At 30.9% G+C, this 24,550-nt stretch overlaps 2 long non-coding RNA genes and 6 other non-coding genes across 8 annotated transcripts; 7 read left to right on the top strand and 1 right to left on the bottom strand.

Annotated features, from left to right (window-relative positions):
• Positions 1-189: 189 nt before the first annotated feature.
• Positions 190-263, top strand: TRNAN-GUU (transfer RNA asparagine (anticodon GUU)). The gene has a single exon. It is a non-coding gene; the product is annotated as a tRNA-Asn (tRNA).
• A 305-nt stretch (positions 264-568) lies between these two features.
• Positions 569-642, top strand: TRNAN-GUU (transfer RNA asparagine (anticodon GUU)). The gene has a single exon. It is a non-coding gene; the product is annotated as a tRNA-Asn (tRNA).
• Positions 643-947: 305 nt separating this feature from the next.
• Positions 948-1,021, top strand: TRNAN-GUU (transfer RNA asparagine (anticodon GUU)). Its single transcript has one exon. It is a non-coding gene; the product is annotated as a tRNA-Asn (tRNA).
• Positions 1,022-1,339: 318 nt separating this feature from the next.
• Positions 1,340-1,413, top strand: TRNAN-GUU (transfer RNA asparagine (anticodon GUU)). Its single transcript has one exon. It is a non-coding gene; the product is annotated as a tRNA-Asn (tRNA).
• Positions 1,414-1,718: 305 nt separating this feature from the next.
• Positions 1,719-1,792, top strand: TRNAN-GUU (transfer RNA asparagine (anticodon GUU)). The gene has a single exon. It is a non-coding gene; the product is annotated as a tRNA-Asn (tRNA).
• A 2,491-nt stretch (positions 1,793-4,283) lies between these two features.
• On the top strand, positions 4,284-6,727 carry LOC149494125 (uncharacterized). Its single transcript, XR_016322165.1, has 3 exons — positions 4,284-4,711; positions 4,782-4,848; positions 6,491-6,727. It is a non-coding gene; the product is annotated as an uncharacterized LOC149494125 (long non-coding RNA).
• A 3,233-nt stretch (positions 6,728-9,960) lies between these two features.
• TRNAN-AUU (transfer RNA asparagine (anticodon AUU)) lies at positions 9,961-10,036 on the top strand. Its single transcript has one exon. It is a non-coding gene; the product is annotated as a tRNA-Asn (tRNA).
• A 10,740-nt stretch (positions 10,037-20,776) lies between these two features.
• Positions 20,777-22,534, bottom strand: LOC110009455 (uncharacterized). Its single transcript, XR_002284355.3, has 2 exons — positions 22,143-22,534; positions 20,777-20,940 (listed from the first exon to the last, which is right to left on the bottom strand). It is a non-coding gene; the product is annotated as an uncharacterized LOC110009455 (long non-coding RNA).
• Positions 22,535-24,550: the final 2,016 nt, after the last annotated feature.

Raw genomic sequence — 24,550 nt, 5'->3', positions numbered from 1 at the left:
AACATATGGTTTTGTCTAACATTTTAGTACAAATATCTAAAGTTTGTTGTTCGAATAGCTCAGTTGGTTTGAACGTGGGGCAATTAACCATAAATTAATATACTCGTCCATGTATTTTGGACAAATTATTATGATATCCCTAACCTATTGTTTTGTCTAATATATTAGTACAAAAATTTAAAATTTGTTGCTGGAATAGCTCAGTTGGTTAGAGCGTGTGGCTGTTAACCACAAGGTCGGAGGTTCAAGCCCTCTTTCTAGCGAAATGTTTTTGTTATTTTTATTTTAAAATTTAGGAAAAATAAATATTTTGTTCCTGAGGTTTGACCATATTAATATTCTCATCCATGTGTTTTGGACAAATTATTATGATATTTCTAACATATGGTTTTGTCTAACATTTTAGTACAAATATCTAAAGTTTGTTGTTCGAATAGCTCAGTTGGTTTGAACGTGGGGCAATTAACCATAAATTAATATACTCGTCCATGTATTTTGGACAAATTATTATGATATCCCTAACCTATTGTTTTGTCTAATATATTAGTACAAAAATTTAAAACTTGTTGCTGGAATAGCTCAGTTGGTTAGAGCGTGTGGCTGTTAACCACAAGGTCGGAGGTTCAAGCCCTCTTTCTAGCGAAATGTTTATGTTATTTTTATTTTAAAATTTAGGAAAAATAAATATTTCGCTCCTGAGGTTTGACCATATTAATATTCTCGTCCATGTGTTTTGGACAAATTATTATGATATTTCTAACATATGGTTTTGTCTAACATTTTAGTACAAATATCTAAAGTTTGTTGTTCGAATAGCTCAGTTGGTTTGAACGTGGGGCAATTAACCATAAATTAATATACTCGTCCATGTATTTTGGACAAATTATTATGATATCCCTAACCTATTGTTTTGTCTAATATATTAGTACAAAAATTTAAAATTTGTTGCTGGAATAGCTCAGTTGGTTAGAGCGTGTGGCTGTTAACCACAAGGTCGGAGGTTCAAGCCCTCTTTCTAGCGAAATGTTTATGTTATTTTTATTTTAAAATTTAGGAAAAATAAATATTTCGCTCCTGAGGTTTGACCATATTAATATTCTCGTCCATGTGTTTCGTCCATGTGTTTTGGACAAATTATTATGATATTTCTAACATATGGTTTTGTCTAACATTTTAGTACAAATATCTAAAGTTTGTTGTTCGAATAGCTCAGTTGGTTTGAACGTGGGGCAATTAACCATAAATTAATATACTCGTCCATGTATTTTGGACAAATTATTATGATATCCCTAACCTATTGTTTTGTCTAATATATTAGTACAAAAATTTAAAATTTGTTGCTGGAATAGCTCAGTTGGTTAGAGCGTGTGGCTGTTAACCACAAGGTCGGAGGTTCAAGCCCTCTTTCTAGCGAAATGTTTATGTTATTTTTATTTTAAAATTTAGGAAAAATAAATATTTTGTTCCTGAGGTTTGACCATATTAATATTCTCGTCCATGTGTTTTGGACAAATTATTATGATATTTCTAACATATGGTTTTGTCTAACATTTTAGTACAAATATCTAAAGTTTGTTGTTGGAATAGCTTAGTTGGTTTGAACGTGGGGCAGTTAACAATAAATTAATATACTCGTCCATGTATTTTGGACAAATTATTATGATATTCCTAACCTATTGTTTTGTCTAATATATTAGTACAAAAATTTAAAATTTGTTGCTGGAATAGCTCAGTTGGTTAGAGCGTGTGGCTGTTAACCACAAGGTCGGAGGTTCAAGCCCTCCTTCTAGCGAAATGTTTTTATTATTTTTATTTTAAAATTTAGGAAAAATAAATATTTCGTTCATTAGGTTTGACCATATTAATCTTCTCGTCCATGTATTTTGGACAAATTATTATGATATGCCTAACATATGGTTTTGTCTAACATTTTAGTACAAATATCTAAAGTTTGTTGTTGGAATAGCTTAGTTGGTTTGAACGTGGGGCAGTTAACCATAAATTAATAAACTCGTCGACGTATTTTGGACAAATTATTATGATATCCCTAATCTATTGTTTTGTCTAATATATTAGTACAAAAATTTAAAATTTGTTGCTGGAATAGCTCAATTGGTTAGAGCGTGTGGCTGTTAACCACAAGGTCGGAGGTTTAAGCCCTCTTTCTAGTGAAATGTTTTTATTATTTTTATTTTAAAATTTAGAAAAAATAAATATTTCGTTCCTGAGGTTTGACCATATTAATATTCTCGTCCATGTATTTTGGATAAATTATTATGATATCCCTAACATATGGTTTTGTCTAATATTTTAGTACAAATATCTAAAGTTTGTTATTGGAATAGCTTAGTTGGTTTGAACGTGTGGCAGTTAACCATAAATTAATATACTCGTCCACGGAATTTGGCAAATTATTATGATATCCCTAACCTATTGTTTTGTCTAATATATTAGTACAAAAATTTAAAATTTGTTGCTGGAATAGCTCAGTTGGATAGAGCGTGTGGACCTTAACCATAAGGTCGGAGATTCAAGCTCTCCTTCTAGCGAAATGTTTTTATTATTTTTATTTTAAAATTTAGGAAAAATAACTATTTAGTTCCTGAGGTTTGACCATACTAATATTCTCGTCCATGTATTTTGGACAAATTATTATGATATCCCTAACATATGGTTTTGTCTAACATTTTAGTACAAATATCTAAAGTTTGTTATTGGAATAGCTCAGTTGGTTTGAACATGGGTCAGTTAACCATAAGGTTGGAGGTTTAACCTCTCCTTCTAGCGAAATCTTTTTATTACTTTTATTTTAAAATTTAGAAAAAATTACTATTTAGTCCCTGAGGTTTGACCAAATTAATATTCTTATCCATGTATTTTGGACAAATTATTATGATATCCCTAACCTATGGTTTTGTCTAACATTTTAGTACATAAATCTAAAGTTTCTTGCTGAAATAGCTCAGTTGGTTAGAGCGTGGGGTAGTTAACCATAAGCTTGGAGGTTCAAGCTCTCCTTCTAATGAAATCTTTTTATTACTTTTATTTTAAGGATTACTATTTAGTCCATGAGATTTGACCAAACTAATATTTTTGTTTATGTATTTTGGACAAATTATTATGATATCCTTAACCTATGGTTTTGTCTAACATTTTAGTACAAAAATCTAAAGTTTCTTGCTGAAATAGCTCAGTTAGTTAGAGCGTGGGGCTGTTAACCACAAGGTCGGAGGTCTAGAGGAATCTTTTTATTTTAAAATTTAGGAAAAATTACTATTTAGTCTTGGAGGTTTGACCAAATTAATATTCTCGTCCATGTATTTTGGATAAATTATTGTGATATCCCTAACCTATGGTCTAACACCCCTTCCCGGTTCACCCATTAACCCGAATGAACCGAGCCGAGACGCTACAATCTGGTTGAACTTATATCCTGTCATGCTGATATCATACTGTATGCAAAATATGAATATATACACTCCCAATTACACTCTAAACTTCCAACATCTCCAAAGAATCATCCTAACATAATAACCCTTTATATATATCTTTTCATAATTGTATAAATCCTCAAAATTTTTTAATATCTAGCAATTAATTTCATTCAGAATCTATATCAAGTTTTCATGACCTAATCATACCAACTATAGTAAACTATTTCATCTTCAATCATTTCATAAATATTATTCTTATCTCCAACTACTTACACCAAAATAATTACATGTTTCACTTATATTTACAATCACATAAGCTCTAACAATATAATAATTATACATGCCATAAATCTTAATTATACAACTCTCAATCTACTATGACCAAATTAAGCACTTCTGCTTTGATAGTACTCCTCAAGTCTTCAAGTAGCAACCACGATCTTCAACCTGCGCGTGATGAAAATCGACGCGCTGAGTATAAAACTCAGTGGTGCTCATAATTCACATACTAAACAAAGTGCGATGGCAACTAACTTAAAATACCAATTTCATAAAGCATTGATACTCATAGGATCAGTAAATTTCAACATAAATGTCTTTTTATAGCAACGAATAAACTTCTAATTCATAAACATCAATAATTGAGTTCTAATTTCTCATCAAGCATTTACATGAACCTTAAATCACGCATTATGATTCTATCATGATCTTACCTGCTGTTCATTGTGTTAATAAACATGTAAGAATACATAACAGTATATGTTCATTGTCTTACTTGCTATTCATTATGCTGTATGACTTATGCACTTTTAGTCACATCATATATGTAACATCCTACTGAATCGAATCGTTGCATAGAGTCGAGTCGAGTTGGGCCGAACAAGAACCCGGTTCGAGCCATTTAAATCCAGAGTGGGGTAGAATGGGATGTAACTTAAATAAGTAAAAGAAGTGGACTTACTTGAATGAAACAAAAAGATCAAAGTATAAGGAGTAGGACTTACTTGCACTAAAATATAAAGTTTAGGTATTAAAATGTAACATATGGAAAATATAGGTACTATTTGGTAATTTTTAACACACAATCAAAGATAAATTTGGACTACACGAGACTTCCATTTCAGTTTGCCTTCTTCATTTTCTTCATCTTCATCTTCAACGTCTTCTTCATCTTCATCTTCCTCTTCATCTCCTTTCATCTTTCTCTTCATCTCCTTCCTTTCTCCATCCATTTTCATGTGATTTAAACACTAAATTCAACCTAGAACTCTATCCAAGTAAGTAGCCCTTCTTGATTTTCATACTTTTGTGATTTTTTAGATGATTTCTAAGAGTTATTATGTATAGGAGAGGGGAACTCAAAGTTGGAAGAAAAGGAAGCTAAGAAGAGGATTTAAAGCTCCTTTGGTTGAAGGTTTGATATCTCTTTTAGTTTTTCACATTTTCTTGCATGAAAACTTGTGTAGTGTGTTGATAATGAAAACATATATTGCTGAATGTTGAATTAGAGGTCTGTAAATGGTGATAAAGCATGGGATGAATTGAATGAATGAAGTAGATATTGATTTCATGCTGAACCCAGTTTGTTGGACCATTGACCAGAAACTTCACCCTGATTTTGACTCTGTTTAACGATGGAATTAGGAAGTGGTATAGAAGAGTTATTTGTTCCTCTATGTTTTATCTGTCCATGAGTTTTTGAATCACCTAATTTGGAGTTATAAATTGAGAGATATGACCAAAATAGTACAGACTATGCAGGCTGGAAATCAACAGTCTGGACGGACTGGAAGTTGCTCATTTCGGTAAATATTTGCCTACCTTACCAACGTAATTAAGAGATGTGGTAGAAGACAAATTTGTATCCTAATGTGTTAGCTAACCATAGAAGGAAGAATCACCTAAATTGGAGTTATATATTGAGATCTGTGACCAAAATAGTATAACTTGTGCAGGCTGGAACCCAACAGCAGGGCAGACTGACAGTTGCTACTTGAGCTCAATGTTTGACTACCTTACCAACGTAATTAAGAGATGTGGTAGAAGACAAATTTGTAGCCTAATGTGTTATCTAACCATAGAATGTAGAATCACCTAAATTGGAGTTATAAATTGAGAGATATGACCAAAATAGTATAAACTGGGCAGGCTGGAAACCAACAGCAGGGCAGACTGGCAGTTGCTACTTGAGCTCAATATGTGACTACCTTGCCAACATAATTAAGAGATGTGATAGAAGAAAACTTTGTACCTTAAGATGTTAGCTAACCATAGAATTTAGAATAACCTAAATTGGACGTATACAGAAAGAGTTATGATAGGATTTGTGAAACATGTACAGGCTGTCTGGCAGATTTCAAGAACACATTAGAAATGATGTTGGAATGCATATGTAGATTCATTCACCCGAAAATTATTACTGCATTTTACCTTCTAAGTGAACTTAATTCAAACTAAGAATTTCCTTAATCTGAATGGTATAATTTAGTTACATAAATATTAGTAAGAATTGCATCGCGGGTGCAATAGCTAGAGTATTTCCATGCAAGTTACTTTATACATTATCAATGGTATGCATTATTCCTCATTAGATATTTTCTAAATAATTCTTGTATTATCACAATACACATAATATGCTCCATTAAGGTTAGGCAGAAACCACGTAGATAAGACTATGTCGCGACATAGGATAGCAGATCTGCGCCCCATACAGTTTGGTACTCCAGCTACAGGCTGTTGAGTGGATATGATTTATATACGGGCCATAACAGCCCAGCCATACAGTATTCATCCAGTTTCATACAGTTCATACAGTTTTTCTTATCACTTTGGTTTCACTATAACCTTATGGAGCCATGCAGTTATGTGATTTATTATTTATAAAGTATATACGATGGTTAATAAAAGTTGCAAAATTTATACAGCATCATGAACAGCAGGTAAAATCATGAAAGTATAATGATATGTGTGCTTATATGTTTATTGTTTTATTTCTTATTAAATTGAGATATCCACTGAGCATTATTTGCTCAGCGAGTTATTTATTTAACTCGTAGGTTTCGAGACTGGACCGTAGAGAATCAGCTTACAACTGCTGCAGTTCATCTGTGGAAGACTCAGTCTTCAGGGTAGCTATTCATTTGGATATTTTGATTCTGTCTATCCTTATCATGGCATGTACAGGGCACACAGTTGGGCCCATTTCATTTTGAAAATTAGTATCATGTCTTGTAAAAATATTAAGTACATATCTATATTTTCCTAATGTAAAAAGCAACAGCTTGACATCATAATCAGCATACAACATGATATTAGCATGAAAGGACATAGGTTCAACCAGATTGTAGCATCTCAGCTCGGTTCATTTGAGTTAACGGGTGGACCGGGAAGCGATGTTACAATATAAGTTATGATTAATAACAACTCATGACTGTATGGCTCCTTAAGAATTAAATACATAAACTTGTAAGCATATATAACATTATACTTTCATGATCTTACCTGATGTTCTTTATGCTGTATGAACTCTGCAACTTTGATTAAACTCAATGAATATCACAATGAATGAAGAAACATATAAGCACATACATGTGTGGAAATAAATACACATTTACTCACATATGAAATGTAAGCACACATATCATGATACTTTCATGTTTAACTTGATGATCTTTCTTGCTGTTTAGTATACTGTATGATTATTCAATTTGTAGTCAATATAACTGTATAGCTCCATAAGGTTATAGTGAAATCGAAGTGATAAGAAAAACTGTATAAAACTGTATGAAACTGTATGCTTGGCTGCTATGGCCTGTATAATCATATCCACTCAACGGCCTGTAGCCGGAGTAACAAACTGTATAGGGCGCAGATCTGCTATTCTATGTCGCGACATAGCCTTATCTACATGGTTTCTACCTAACCTCAATGGAGCATATTAATGGAATGTCAATAGATAAGCAAAAGCAAAATAACTGTGTCATAATTTGCATGCTTGTATCATGTTATTTTCACATATTTGTGTCATAACCATTAATTGCTTCATCATTTCATAAAATTTATTGCTTACCTGTATGCTGATAGCCTCGCCAAGCAGGCAACCTGTGTCATGTTAGTTTCACACCACTTGCATGTTTGCATTTTGTGTTTATACATGTGTTCATGATGTCTTTTTGCTTTAAAATGGTTGAAGACATACAAGTTGAGAAAAGGAATACAATTCATAACTTCATACACCATTTCATATCATTTCACAATTGCATAGAATACAATTACAAGTTGTGTTTACCTCATTTCACATCATATACATGCTTGCATGTTGCTTTGATACATGATTTAATGTTGTATTTTTGTTGTAAAATGATTGGAGGCATACAAGGTGAGCAAAGGAATCCAATTGCATAGAAAAAGAAGTCCAAAAGTGCATGAAAACACAAGTCGCGAGCGCGCCTTGCAAGGTCGCGAGCGCGTAATGCACATCTGAAGGTCAGTGAGTTTCCAGGTGAAAGTCGCGAGCGCGTAAATGCAAGTCGCGAGCGCGTAAATGCAAGTCGCGAGCGCGTATGTGTTATCGGCACAAGTCGCGAGCGCGTAAATGCAAGTCGCGAGCGCGTACAGTGCCAAAAGAGAGACAGTGAGTTATCAGGCCAACTACGCGAGCGCGCAGTGCAAGTCGCGAGCGCTTCCAGGCCAAGGGCCAAGTCGCGAGCGCGTCTTGCAAAGTCGCGAGCGTGAGAAGAGCAAAATGAGAGGCAGAGAGTTTCAAGCACAAGTCGCGGGAGCGCAGTGCAAAGTCGCGAGCGCGCGACTTGCTTCCAGCCTGTGCAATGCAAGTCGCGATCGCGCGACGTGTTTCCAGCCTGCGCAGTCTGCACTCTTTTGGTCATATCTCTCAATATACAACTCCGATTTGAATGATTCAAAAACCCATGTAAAGCTAACACATAGAGGAACAAATAACTCTTCTATGACACTTCCTAATTCCATCATTAAATGGGGTCAAAATCAAGATGAAGTTACTGGTCAAATTTCCAGCAAGCCCTGTTTCAACATAAACTCAATATTTACTTCATTTATTCAATACCTCCCCTGTTTTCTCACCATTTCCAGTCCTCCCACTCAACATGAAGCAATATTATCTCATTAACAACACACCACACAATTTCTTATGCAAAGAAAATGGTAAATATAAAGAGATATCACACCTTCACTTAACAAGCTTGGAATCTTCTTCTTAGTTTCCTTTTTCTTCTACCTTGAGCTCACCTCTCCTATACATGAGAATTCCTATGAATCATCTAAAAATATCACCAAATGATTCAAGTATGAAATTCAAGAAGGTTTACTTACTTGGATAGAATAGAAGTTGAATTAATGTTTAACTCCCATGAAAATCTTCACCACCATTAAACGTGATGGAGAAAGGAAAGTTTAAGAGGAAAGTAGAGGAAGAAGATGAAGATAAGGATGAAGAAATGGAATCCACGGGTAGTCTCTAGAATGTCATTGATTTTTATATGAAAATTACCAAATGGTACCTCAAGTGTCAAAATGGTACAACTTAATACCTCAATTTTATACTTTAGTGAAATCAAGTCCTAATCCTTATACTTTGATCTTTTTGTTTCCTTCAAGTAAGTCCACTTCTTTTCCTTATTTCAATTACATCCCATTCTAGCCCACTCTAGAATCTAATGGATCGAACCGGGTTTTGGATCAGCCCGACTCGACTCTAAGCAACGACTCGATTCAATAGAAAAATGGGACGTTACATATGGTTTTGTCTAACATTTTAGTACAAAAATATAAAGTTTATCCCTAGAATAGCTCAGTTGGTTAGAGCTTGTGGCTGTTAACCAAAAGGTTGGAGGTTTAAGCTCTCCTTCTAGCGAAAACTTTTCATTACTTTTATTTTAAAATTTAGGAAAAACTACTATTCTGTCCCTGAGGTTTTACCAAATTAATATTCTCGTCCATGTATTTTGGACAAATTATTATGATATCCTTAAGCTATGGTTCTATCTAACATTTTATTACAAAAATCTAAAGTTTGTTGCTGGAATAGCTCAATTGGTTAGAGTGTGGTGCAGTTAAGCATAAGCTTGGAGGTTCAAGCTCTCCTTCTAATGAAATCTTTTTATTACTTTTACTTTTAAAGTTAGAACAAATTACTATTTAGTCCCTAAGGTTTGACCAAATTAATATTCTCGTCCATATATTTTGGACAAATTATTATGACATTCCTAATCTATGGTTCCGTCTAACATATTAGTATAAAAAATTTGAAGCTTGTTGCTAGACTAACTCAATTGGTTAGAGCATGCGGCCTTAACCATAAGGTTGGAGATTCAAGCCCTCACTTTTAGTAGAATCTTTTTATTACTATCATTTTAAAATATAAATTATTATTTAGTCCCTGAGGTTTGACCAAATTAAGATGCTCGTCTATGTATTTTGGATAAATTATTATGACGTCCCTGACCTATAGTTCTGACTAATATATTAGTATAAAAATTTAAGGCTTGTTGCTGGAATAGCACAGTTGGTTAGAGCGTGTGGCTATTAACCATAAGGTCAGAGGTTCTCAAGCCCTCCTTTCAGCGAAGTCTTTTCATTACTTTCATTTTAAATTTTGGAAAAATTACTATTTAGTCCCTGAGATTTGACCAAATTAATATACTCATCCATGTATTTTTGACAAATTATTATGACATCCCTTACCAATGGTTTCGTCTAACATATTTATACAAAAGTTTAGATCTTGTTGGGAGAATAGTTTAGTCGGTTAAAGCATGTGGCTATTAGCCACAAGGTCAAAAGTTTAATTCCTCCTTCTGGCAAGGTCTTTTTATTACTTTTATTTAAAGAAAATTATTATCTAGTCCCTGAGGTTTGACCAAATTAATATACTCGTCCATGTATTTTAAACAAATTATTATGACATCCCTAACATATAGTTCTGTCTAACATATTAGTCCTTCCATCTATTTTATCTGAGAATTTCCGTTAAAATTGTAGAAAAAGCTTGAGAGACATGTGAGTAGTTTTTAAATGACAATATATATATATATATATATATATATATATATATATATATATATATATATATATGTTTAAAGAGTTATTTTTTCCCAAGAAGTAAAAAGAAGGAAAAATCATTTTGTGCTATGGCAAAGAGGGCAAGCGTAACATACCACACATGCGAAGGAAGATATCTTAATTCATATTGCAAAACGTGGGAAGAAAGCAGGGATAAGGATTTCAGAGACATCAAAGAATAATAATAAGTTATATTATTTTCTCGTGGATAATGTATGCAGTTCTTTTCTTGGTTGGTGTAAGGCAACATTATCAGTTGATGGAAGTGAAAGAAGGGATAATAGTGAGGTCGAAGGGAGGCAAAGGTGTATACATGTGGAAATGCATGAGTTGAAGGAGGAGATACTGAGGCTTCATAACTTGATTGAAAAAGAATGGAGTGAAGCAAGAGTTAATAATTGTTGAGATTGGGCTTTAAAAGCCATAGGCAGTGTATGTTTGATGTTGTTACTCACACTCTTAATCTTGGTTATCATTTTGATGTGCAAGTGACATTATGTAGATGTTTTGGGTTAATTGTAGTGGAGGGCTGGAGGTGATGAAGTTAGAGTTAGAGTTATTTAGTACTTTTTCACTTAGTTAGGTCTTGTAAATTAGGGGAAAGAGTTATGGAGGTTGTTGTAAGGACCTGTGCTCTAATTAATACATAGTTAAGTTTGAGTTATATTCATTTTGTCTTATGTGACTATCACTATATTGTGCATAAATAGAATATGTTGAATGGCACTAAGATTCTCAAGAATAACTCCATTATATGCAATAATGAACTATCTAAAACGCAAAGTCAGGCACACATGTGTAGAGAAATAAATCTTGAAATCCAATGAATAGCATAGTCAAAACAACATTCAGAAACTTAATAAACTCCTCTATATTGAGTAATGAAAAGTTATTTAATTAACTCATGCGTATTGTTGCATTACAAAAAGAAATTAAAACCTACATAAATAACATCTAAGGCACTTAAGTGATTCTTGTACCACATAATCACTAGTAATTGCAAATTTTTCACCCAAAAAGAATCCACAAAAAAAAAAAAAAAAATCCATAAACAACAAAATCTTCTCCATCTTTTGTCAGTTTTATCAAAATATTTCAATCTTCTGTTAGTAGCAGCAGCATATACAAAAAGCATAGAAACAAAAAAGTTGGCAGGCTTCACTTGAAATTGCCTAAACCACACTTAAGCTTGGTCTAACATGACTTGATCCCTCCCCTCTCTGTTGGTTTCTCTTTTACCATGCACATAATAACAGTAAAGGAAAATGAATAAGAAACCTAAGTTTCCATCAAAATGCAAGACATTAAGAGTTTGAAAGAAAATCATACCTGAGATAGTGGTGGTAGGGCCTTTTCACATGTTCTTTAATTGTGTCCCATTTGCTTGCAAATGCAGCATCTACCTGTTCCAGCTCTTATAGTAGAACATGGAGCAGGCTCATCTTATTCCAATCTTCTTCTATCCTTCGGTCTTCAAACTTTTCGCTTGAGTTATGGTGGATTAAAATGTAGAAATTGGGTGCTACGTGGGATGTTATACAAAGTAATGGGATGTATAACTCCAATATAAGCCCTCATATAGGTCTGTACAGTGCATTATTCATGGAAATAGTCTTCAATGTAAATGCATTTAAAAGACATCCACCAAAGGGTCCTTTAAATGGCAACCATTAAGCCCAATGAAGGGTCTACAACCTTTTAACAATCCCTCCTTGATTGCCTCAAAACAGATAAATACATTAGCAAACACCAAAGGTTCATTCTCACTCATTCTTGGCATAGCTAGAGACTTAATAAATGTACTTGGATTAGACTATTGAAGAGGAGCTATATAGTGTTGGAGTTGATTATAACTTTCTTGATGGCAATCTACAGCTTCCTCTTTTGCTGCATTCCTAAAACCGTGTAAGCGCTAATATTCAGGCTCAATTTCCCAATTTTTTAAATTCAACCTACATCCTCTCTATGCTCATAGAGGGATTAGATGCTAACTGTTTAGCCAATTTTTTCTTCACCCATTATGTATTTGCATTGGGATTTTTGTTGGCAAGAGGCCTTACACAATTGTGCTATGGTTGTAGAGTTTTGATGATGAAGCTGCACTTGTGAGGAGCAATACTAGCATGCAGTCTAAAAGGGCACCCTTGATCCTGGCATTTTGCAATTACTCTCTCACTACCATTCTTAACCATTTTAATCAAGTATCCTCCTTTCACAGTATAGTCCCATAAAACATCTCTACATCTCTTAACATCTAGGAAAAGCTGCTTAACCTTAAAGTCAAATATTCTCATCTTCAGTTGCTTGTGTATGTTTTCATACATCTTCTTAAATGAATCTCTTTTGTTCCTCTCTCTCTTCCTCTTACTTGTGACCTCTTCTATACTATCCTCAAATTCTGCGACTAATTTCTTAGCATCAGACCCTACATCACTCGGCCCATCTTCAGTATCAACATCATCTTTTATTGGATCTTGATGCATATTTTCATCCAAGCTTGCATTGCCATCTAAAGGACCCTCATTTGTTAAGGTAACAGAATCCTCTTCTTCTTCATCTTCACTACCAGAAAACTCATAATTTTCATCACTTGAATCATCTGCCCCTAAGGAATTAATAGCATTAGACGCTATTGCGGGATTTACTTTCCTCTGCCTAAATCTGGAAGGCCTGCTATAGGATTGTGTAACACCACTTCCCTACCTAAACCCCCTACTGTAACACCACTAACTGCCCTCCCTCTAATAACATTGTTTGATCTTCCTGCACCTTTAACTCTACCCCTTCCTCTTCCCCCAAAGACCTCATATACATAACATAGTGATTGTCCTCCTCCATTACCCTATCCCACATATTTGCACATGATAGCAATTGATTTCTTGGCCTAGCACCTTGCATGCTACTGCCCTAAGTTTGAACAATTTTTTCTAACCCTACATCACAACCTTCTCCATTATGTACCACCCTCTACATTAACCTGCTCTACATTACCCCCCTCTGTAACACTTCCTCCTACAGGAACATCACTCTCATTTCTTTCAGGTTCCTAGTTTAAAATTACATCCTCCTCCTCAGTCTGAATCCCAATATTATCTCCAACCTCACTTTCTAGTTCAGGTGGCACCATTATACCAATTGCCTCTTGGCTATAGACTAAACGTAATTCAATAAACTCCTCATGTTTAAACATCTCAAACATAAACAAAATATCATCATTCTCTATCTTGATCTTTACACCACAAAAATTTGCACATAACCATACTTTATTTTAAAATCTTTACATTCTTTCAGGATCAGCATCATAAAAATACCTCACATCACCTTCAAAATCTACATACAAAATATGAGTTTCAAGAAGAACCCTATTCAAGTGCAAAACGAAGTTTCCCTACTGTCTATAGCAATAACAAAAATGGATTCACAATATACATAGAACACACAATTTATGATAGGAAAAATCCTAACTTTTACAAAGAAAACAACAATAAAAACTAACTGATGATGAATTATAAAATTTTCAAAATTTTTCATTCTTGTAAACAGGGGACATAAAAATTCAAACTTTAGATAACCATTCAGAACAAGTTTTAAATAAGTCCAAAAAACATTTCGATAGAATAACAAATGCTAAGTAACGTACCTGGTAAGTGCTTCATTTGCAAAATAACCTTCAAAAGCTGATCCTCCCTTTGCAATTCTCACGATCAATGCAACATCGTCTGGAAAACTTGAAAGAAAAGTCGGTCCAAAGGTTTAGTTTGTTAGTTAAGAGGGCAAGAAATGTTTCGTTTCCCCCCAACGACTATTAAGATATTTTATTTTAGAGTATTATTGTCTATTCATGTGGTTTTGACAAAAATTCTTAGGTAAAATAGACGGAAGAATTAATATGTTAGACAGAACCATAGGTTAGGAATGCCATAATAATTTGTCCAAAATATATGGATGAATTTATTAATTTGGTCAAAATTCAAGGATTAAATTGTAATTTTTCTTAAAATTTATTCAGTAAAAAATACAGAGATTGTTTTGGTTTGGTTATTAATTTTTAAAATATAGTTGTTCAGGTATCAATCGAGAGTCGAATAAAAGAGGAAAAAATTATCTAATTATTTTTTATCTCTTTTTTTTCAGACTAGTTTCTCAAAAGTGCGTTGCACGTATTTGTATTCGTTGATTTTGACACGTTACAATAAAATATTATAATATTATGAACAATTTATATTACTAAATATCTAAAAGCATTTACAAAATAAAAAAAACTTTTATAAAATAATAAACTAAAAGTCAATAATTAAACAACTTATTAAGGAAATACCATATTTATAATAATAAAACATTATTATAATTTCTCAACCAAATTTTCATGAAAATAAAATTACTTATCAACCAATTTAAATTTTCCTATAATAATTTAAATTTAATTAACTTAAAATTTTCTATATAATATAATATCATAAATTGTTTATATTATTAAAATATAGAACATGAGTATTAGCTATTATAATAATTAATATATTAATCTTTGAGACCATCATTTTTTATTTTAGTAATTTTTTTTTATTTTTTGCTAAAGTGTACGAGCATATAATTAATTTTATTTTTGCTTTCTTTTTTTAAAAAAAAACACCTTTTCAGTGTATTATATGATTTGCTAATATAATATATTATATCATAATTTTATATTTTATATATTTCATATCATTATTATATATTATATATTTTAATTTTATATATTCTTTCAACGTACAAGGAGTTAATTAGTTTACTTTAATCTATAATGTTTATTAATATATTTATAAACTCCTTTGTATTGATATATTAGGGTATCTATAATGTCACGCTTTATTTTTTTCAAATAGTGAAATTAAAATTCTTAAAAATATATTTGCCAATCCATAAATTTAGTTGGGATAGGATAGAATTTATACAATAGGATAATTCTTAATAATTTTTTATTTTATTTTTTAGTCAATAAAATTTAGATTTAAATAGGAAATAAATATATTCGATCAAACTAAATTATCTTTATTTTTTCAACCAAGAAAATTAAAATCCTTAAAAATATTTTTATGAATCTATAAATTTAATAAGGTATACGCAATTCCAATCTTCTCCTCCTCATTCCTACTTTAATAAAAAAAAAAATATTTGATTTCTTTTTTAATATTATCAATCCAAACAATAAATTTATTACAATGTAGCACCCCATATCATTAAGAAAAATAATAACATCGTTAATATTCTTTCAAAGTAATAAAACTTTCATTTTCTCTTTTCAATAATTAATGAGATTAACAATATGGCAGATATTATTTCAGAGTAATAAAAATTTCAAGATTACTTTTCCAATATTCTATAGAATGTTTTGTTTAAATTTGCAATGCTTTATTTTTCTGTTTATATTCAATTTATATAACATTTATAATGAAATTTAAATTTTTAATAAATAATAAGATAAATAATGAATTGTATAATGCTATTTAAATTTAAAAAAATAATCATACAAATTATATATTCTGCACGCAGGCATTTAACTTGTTTTTAATAATAAAATTAAATTTAAATATGATAATTTCTAATTGAATTTAAATATTAATTCTCAGTAATATTTGTCTTTTGTATTAACTTTTAATATTAAAGTATTTTTTATTTTTAATATTAGATACAAATATTAGTGATCATGACAATTAATTTCATCATTTAATCTTACAATTTAACAATGACAATATTAAAATTACTATTAAATTCAAATATTTGTTCTTTTAAAGTCAATTATAAAAATATTAATCCTTAAGATTTCTAATTGAGTTGCTAGTCATTTTTAAAACCGGACTGGACATTAATATCTTGACGAATGTAATTACAGTTAGATCGAGTCGACTCGGTTCAACTAGATTTACTTTTTAATTTTTTATATCTAAAAAATTAACAAAAAATAAAATGCATTCATAAATAATTTTATAATAATAATATATTTATAAATATATAATTATTTTTAAACCATTATCATCTAATATTAATCTATCACCACTAATTTTTATTTCAATCATTATTATATTCAACATAATAATAAACTTATCGAAATAAAAGTTATAATAATTTAAATGTATACAATCTTTAAATAATTCATAGATCACACAAAATATAATTAACGGTGATTAAGATTTATTTTCATCAGACTGCTTAGTCCTTCTGACTATACTTTTTATATTTTTCCGTTAAATGAGTCAAAAATAGGAGATAAGTGAGAGAATTAATCTAAAATGACTGTAATGTTGGTGTCTTTTGAGGTATTTTCCCAATATCCCCTCTAACTCTCTCTCTCTCTTTCGATGCACCACTTACTCTCCTACTCAATCCATCGACAAATCACTGTAGGGATGGCCAAAATCCGGTTTTCGGAACCAGAACCATCGGTTCCGAACTGGTGGGAACCGGAACTGGTCCGAACAGGAACCCGAACCGATCCAAACCATTTCGGTTCCAGTTCCACAAGTTTTGGAACCGTGAACCGACGGTTCCAGTTTCAGTCGGAGCCGATGGTTCTAGTTTCATCGGAAATCGGCCAGAACCGTCCAAAACCGGCCAGAATCGGTCAAAAACCGGCCGGAGAACCTGCTGGAACTATCGATTTTAGAATCATTAAGGAATCAAAACCAAAACCGAAACCGTTCGGTTTTAAACCGTAACCGAAACCGTTCGGTTTTAAACCGTAACCGAAACCGTTAATTTTCAGTTCAGTTCCGGAACCGTGACCACCCCTAATCACAGTATATACCCTCTCTCTCTCCTTTTGCTTATTTCTCTGTTTTCATGATTTCTCCCCCTTTCTTTTTCTCTTCTTTCTCTCTACCTACCTATCATATGTTTTTTCTGGGTATATTATTTTTTGGGCTTAAGATTTAGATTTGAATTTGTGTTTTTTGGTGGTTGTTGATCAACAAAAAGAGAGAACCCAATGATAATCCTTACAGGGAACAACTAAACCAGGAGCGACAGCGGTTACAGCTACAAAACCAGAATAGAACAGTCAAATGCATCACGAAAGGCTGAATTCGAGATTTTCATAGGCAACTTCCAGTGCCAATGGCAGAAATTGTAATTAATTTTATTTTCATGAAACCCAGATCATCAAAAGAATTAATTTAGAAAAATCACCATATCTTGTTGTTTGAATAGTTTCTATTCAGATTTTGTTATTATTTCTTACCTTTCTTTTTGAAAATTTTGACCTATATATGTTTTTTCCTCTCTCTACTAGGACAAGATGGCAACTTCAAAATTCGATTTTTATTTATGAGTTACTCCTTATACTTTGATGCCAAAGGCATATTTAGTTTTTACTTTTGTTTTGATTTCCTTGTGCTTTGATTTGTTTGAAGAGGAGATGTAAGTGAGGAGATGGGTTCTTGTATATCAAACTGGTTGAGTTATTGAAGCCATTGATGAATATTAGGCGTTAGGTTGATTTGCTCTGCCATTATGCCTTTAATGATAGGGTATTTTTGTTTTTTCGTATGATTTTAACAGAAAATTTTGGTAAAATATACAGAATTGACTAAATAGACAAAAGAAAGTAAATATTAGAAATCGTTAATTAATATTGTCAAACTATAGGGATAATTAATATTGTTAAACTATAGGGATGAGTTAATTAATTTAATCTGAGACACTAAATAATTATTTTCCTTTAAATAAATAAATATTAGTTATAAAATAAGCATTTTTAGAACTTGGGTAGGCCCATTGAAGTTGATTTATCAAGAAAATTTATACTATTTATTTATAATCTTTGGACGTATTTATTATGAAATTTTTTTAAAATAAGAAGCTAGTGGATTTGAATCCATGACCTTTTAAAAATAGTTTTATGCCTTGACCACTTGATTCATTTAATTTATAATGTAATATGAATTTTTTTTATTTAAAATTAAAGCTACCCAGTTTAGTAAGAAATCGAACCGTATCAAATTCAGATGGTTGTTTAAAAAATTCAGTTACCAATCGGTTTTAAGTATATATAATTATTTTGTTTTTTATTTTTAGTTAGGTTACCATATATAATTAATTAAATTTATTTTGATTTGAAATAAATAATTTTAAATCAAACCAAACCAAACCGATTTAATTCAATTTAGATTGATTATTATACCATTTGATCTCAGATTTAATTCCATAAAAACATATCTGAATAAACCGAAATCAAACTAATTATGTTTGGTACGATTTGATTAACCAAGTGTTTATCCTTGGCCAACGGACACTTTTTTGTACTCAATTGCAATTATAACATTAACGTAAAAAGCCATTGAATTCCTAGTGTAACAGTTAGAAGCAAAAATTGTTTACCTCATCCCCTTAATGTAAATTGCAGCTCATCTAAGAATGCTAAATTTCTTACAAAAGTAATAAAAAGGACGTTGTAATCAAATATAGAAAATCAATCTGCTAATTAAAAAGTATTAAATTTCTTACAAAATTAAAAAAATAAATGTTGCAATCAAATATAGAAAATTAACTTCTATTTTATAAGTATGAATGAAATAATCAAATACATCAATTAATTATCCTCAGATTTTCCATAAACAACATATCTTGTCTTTACATAGCAAAGAATCCATCAATAGTCACTCTTTCTTCTATAAAATGCAATGGCAAATTTAAGACTTCATTTATTTTTAGAAAATAATTTATTTTTCAAAAATATTTTTTCATGACTTATTTTATATTGTTGGACTTATATATATATATATATGTTTCATTCAATTTGAAATATTTTGATCTTAAAAGCATAAATTAAACTAAAAGTTCAATTTTTAAAATTTTATAAAACCAAATCAAACTATCATTTTTTTAAATCGTAATTTTAAATCGATTTGAATTAATTTGTTCAATTCGATGAACATTCCTACAAATGGATGGTAAGACAACTAATGGGAACATGAAAATTAATTTCCGAAATTGCGGTATGCAAACAATGCTATTGTTTGGCTAACAAAATTTGGGAAAAATATTTTAATAGACCAGAATAATTCCATTAAAAGCATATCTGTTTGAACTTAATTAAATTAAAGTGTAATTTCAGACAAACAAGTGTTGATGGAAGTAGTTTGTGAATTCAATCTCGTAAATGTGAGGAGAGAAACTCGTAAATGTGAGAATGCTCGAATAGCATATTTTGTTGAGAAAACTAAATTACATTGTGTTACCCTTATCCAATATATGTAAATTATCTTTTACAGATAATCTCATTTCGTGAAACAATACCTAATATATACATATATGTAAATAATCTTTTTAACCTATTCAAGTTAATTTAGTTTATATTACTGAATATTATAAAAACATAATATTTAACATTTTAACTATATAAAAAATAATATTTAACATTATACTGATGAATACTATAAAAAAATAATATTTAACATTTTATCAATATAAAAAATAATATTTAGTATTTTTAACTAGCGTTCGCTGAACAGTCTAAATCTTCATCACAATAATTGTCTTTTTAGTTGCTCATTATCATACCAGAATTGACGAATAATGCTCTCTTCCACCTAACAAAAATAGACTTTCTTATATATCCCAAAATATAGACTACTTACCCAATCTAAATGTCACCTTATCTAACAATATTCAATTATTTTATTGAAAGTAAAATCTAATATTGAAAGTTTCATTTAACATTAACATAAGATTTAAGTTGCAAAAAATTATTATCAAAATCAGAAAAAGTTACAAAAAGCATAATTTAATATTAATGTATTAATATGTTGCGTATAAATTATCAAAAATTAAATAATATTACTCTTAATAAAAAAAAAGACAAACCTCTTATAGAAGGCACATTTCTAAAATAACTATGCTTCCCAATCCAGAAGTACAGGTTGCGCAAATAAACTAAAATATTTATAGATTAATTTTTTAAAAAATGCAGTAAATACTAAATTATTTATCTTATGAAATACATCATAAATACTATCTGGTTCCTATTTGTTTTTAAAACAATTCCAATTTTGAATTAGAGGGAAAAAGAAAGACGCTTATTATTCCCAATCTTGCTTGGAAACTATCAATTTAAGAAACTATCAATTTATAATTATCCAAAGCAAATAATGATTATCAAATTGAACCCTTGCCTATATTTCAATTCATGATCTTCATTTCATATTAAGAAACATAAACGAAAGTTTACTCTACTTATATATATAAGTATAAGAGCAATAAATAAAGTAAACTTCAGCATAATCATATAATTCTATTAATAATAAATAAATAATTAAACCATAATAAGTGGAAAAGGTACTGTAAATCTATAATGTTCTGCATGTGATCTAACCACTAAATTTTTCTGATTCCTGATTGGCCACATCATAAAAAGGACTTGTTCCATCAATTCCTTCTTCCAGGAAGCAGGCAGCCAGACAGTCACCAGCCATAACCACATTCAAAAATAGTAAAAAGTCAAATTCTTGAAACTAAAAAAGCAATTAACTGGTACTTACATGGGAAAGATAACAATCCAATGGCACAAACATTAACCCATTATATATTACTTCTACATAAAGATCAAAGAATCTCAGAGATTAAAAACCAACTGGATCCAAACAGATATTGAAAGCAAGATCTAGATACGAAAGGAATCATCTGAGAGATAAAGAACATCTATAACAGAGGTAGCAAGATATTAAATCATTGAATATATACATGCACCTACACATACATAGAGAAGTGAAACTATATCAAGAAAGTTGTTCAACATAGTATCAAGCTACATAATATATATATGTAAAAGAATCTACCATGAGATGAAATATATAAAAGCAAGATGTATATTGAAATGATAGATTTTAAAGATTTTATAAAAGGATACACATCTGAGAAAGGAAAAAATTGTGTTAAGGCGTATGATCTAAGAACTACAAATGAAAGATTTAAAATCATCAATGAGAGAAACAGATCGTACATAGCAAATAAAAGGAAAATGAAATAAAAAAGAGTAAAAGCATAATAAACAACAACCAGTATAGAAACTAAGTTTTCAACAGAAAAAAGAAATTATCAAAAACTTTCCACAAGTTTTTTAACACATATGGCAACAAATAGTACTTTACAAAAAATCAAAGAATCTAACAAGAAATGAAACCGATCAAAGCAAGAAAGAAATAAAAATGAAAGATCTAAAATCGGATTAAATATGTAAGAGGGAGATGTGTAGAGCTCCCTTCAATCCAAACAAGGATCTAACGTTAGGTAATAAAGCTCCTGAGATAAGCAAGCCATAAGCCTATCCAAATAAAAATATTCTTCAAGATGGGATAGGGCTATGGGATGCATAGCTTAGCAGCTTAATCTAACCTAGCAAGATCCTCTATTGGACTTCAAGGAGCTCCACTCCTTAACCCTAAGTATATATCCAAACCCTAACACCAAAACAAATCAAAACCGAGAAATCCAATACCCTCAAGATCTTCACTTACTTTTGGGTTGACAGATCTAACCGAAGGGAGACCAAAACAACACACAAAAAAGAAAAATTATGTAACCGTATCAAAGAAGGAAAAAAGAAAAGGAAAAAGAAAAAGAAAACTACAAAAATCATACCCAGAAAGCTTAGAGAACCCGTGATCCTTAGATCCATTTCACTCCATCATCTGAATTCCAATTTCTGTATTTTGACATACTAAGCTTAAAGTGGGTATCTAAAAAATACAAGATCTGCTTTAGCCCTAAAGGAAGACTGGAGAGCTTATCTGCAACCAACCCATTTAACCCTTGCTTTATATAGGCTCAAAAATCATCTATAGTAAACCCTAGCTGGAACTACCCCATTACCCATCCTGCTTTAAGCACCACATATGCCAACTACACTAGTAAATGACCTTTGGGTGAAAAGAATAGAATGATAGGTGACATAAAATACTGTTTTTGACAGTGAAAAATTTTTTCAAAAATAAAAAAGTATATTTATTTCTCTTGGGAACCGACTTCTTAGATTCCCTGTAATAATAGTGTTGATCACATGCTCTGTGGTTTGCTTTTGTCCACGATATTCAAAATCCAATATTGTTTTTTTTTTTTTTTTAGTTTTATTTTTACTTGCATGTGATGTGATAATGTTCAAAATTACTTTAATCACTTACCATGAAAGCTCTGTACACTGTAATAATGAGGAACGGTTGCTCTTATCTTAAGACGACCTTTCCTTTACCAGATCATGGTACATGTAAACTAACCTTTTGGTCCAAAGAATTGGATATACTGGATGGATAATACGCAGTCTCACGTTGAAATAAAAGGAAAATATGGAGCACACCGAGGCCTAATCTAGTCCAAAAGATTCGAATTCCTTTCTTTTAATATAAAAAAAATATATATGAAAAAAGAAAATATATTTAGAAAATTAATGAATGTTATTTTTCTTTTATTTTTCAAGTCAAAAGAAAAACGACACTCTTTTATTTTAAACTAATTAAAAAATATAAAAATCTATGACAATGATCAGCGGAGAGAAAATAATTTTGCTTTTCTCCTAAAAAATATTTTTTTTAATTTTATTTTTCCCTTCTTTTCCTTTTTTTCTCTTTAATTAAAACGAAGTTCTAAAATGTTTGTATGATTTTAAATATTTTAATTTTAATTATTATTTTAAAGTGTAATTCATCTTAAGGATATTTTGGGCAAACTTGTGGCTTAATTCGCTGAGAATCCTTGAATTATCGCCACCGTCTCACGTTGCAGTACTTCAAATTTAATTTATGGCATAAAAATTTTTAGACTCTGAATTGTATAACAAGAAAGTGCCCCTCACCCTTTTTTTCAATTTAGCCACATTGCAAAGCTCATTTTGGAATTGCCACATACGCTAATATTTGTTATTTTGTAAAATAGCACCCTACTTTTTACAAATACCACTAGTAAAGCAGTAATCAGGTCTTGTCTTTTCGATAAGACAAGTTTAAAGGAATGTTGTTTTGCAAATCAGGTTTGGCAATGGTTACATCCTCCTCTATCATGGCAAGATTTTATTGATAATAATAATAATATGATTCAATGGATAATAATTAACTTGAATTGCTATTCTAATAATACTAATGTGCTGGATTAGCGGACTTTATTCAGCATAGCTTGCTAGAAGCTGTGGAACAAAAGAAAGCAAATCGTCTTCTCTTATCAAAATTCTACAGATGTTGTGAGACATCTATCGGTAAACGAGATGGTTGCTAACATTAAAGCTTCTCTTTAGAGGTTATTTCAGTAGAAAACTCAATATCGAGTTCTTCTTGGCCTTGATCTTTGGCTCTTGCATGATGTAAATGGTAGGAATAGTTTGTATTTTCTATTAATAATTTAGAGCTTTGCTCTAACCCATTTAACAAAAAAAAAAAAAAGAGAATCTTTTAACTTTAACGTTCTAGCATATAAGGATCATTTGATAGCTCAACAAGGTTATATGCAGGTGTTAGAATGGTTTCATCCGATTCGAAAGGTGAGAAGAGCTCCTAGTAGATGAAGTAGATGCAGAAGCTTTGGCTTTGGAATTAACTATAGGAGAAGAGGTAAGATTTTGTTGTATTTTTGGCTTGTATCTCTTCCTTGCTAGCTACTATCTTTTCTTTCTTAGATGAAGGAAGGTCAGTACTCTGTTTTTTTATTCTCGTTGAGCTTGAAGGATTAGTGATCTTCTCCTCCAAATCTACAGAGAGAGAGAGAGAGAGATAGATAGATGGAATTAGAAAATATCATGCTGAAAAAAATTGTCAACTTGTTTTTGATGTCTTCACATGGGTTTCCATGGTCGGGGGGTGGAGAACCAAGAGGAGTCTTAGCCTCTAAAATTTGGGGAAATTTTTAATTATAATATATTAATATTTGAATTTTTATTTGGTGAAAAATTAAAAATAAATTGGTTATTTAACAAATATGAAGTCCAACAAACAATTAAATAATTAAAATTTTATTTTTTTTACTAATGCAATTGGTGGTCATAAAAGTCAAAAGTTAATTACTAA

Source organism: Jatropha curcas, chromosome 8, assembly GCF_041381405.1.
Source record: "Jatropha curcas cultivar XTBG-Jc1 chromosome 8, XTBG_Jcur_1.0, whole genome shotgun sequence".
Classification (NCBI taxonomy): domain Eukaryota; kingdom Viridiplantae; phylum Streptophyta; class Magnoliopsida; order Malpighiales; family Euphorbiaceae; genus Jatropha; species Jatropha curcas.
Note: the sequence above shows the minus strand (reverse complement) of the source record. Positions and strands in the feature narration are given on the sequence as shown.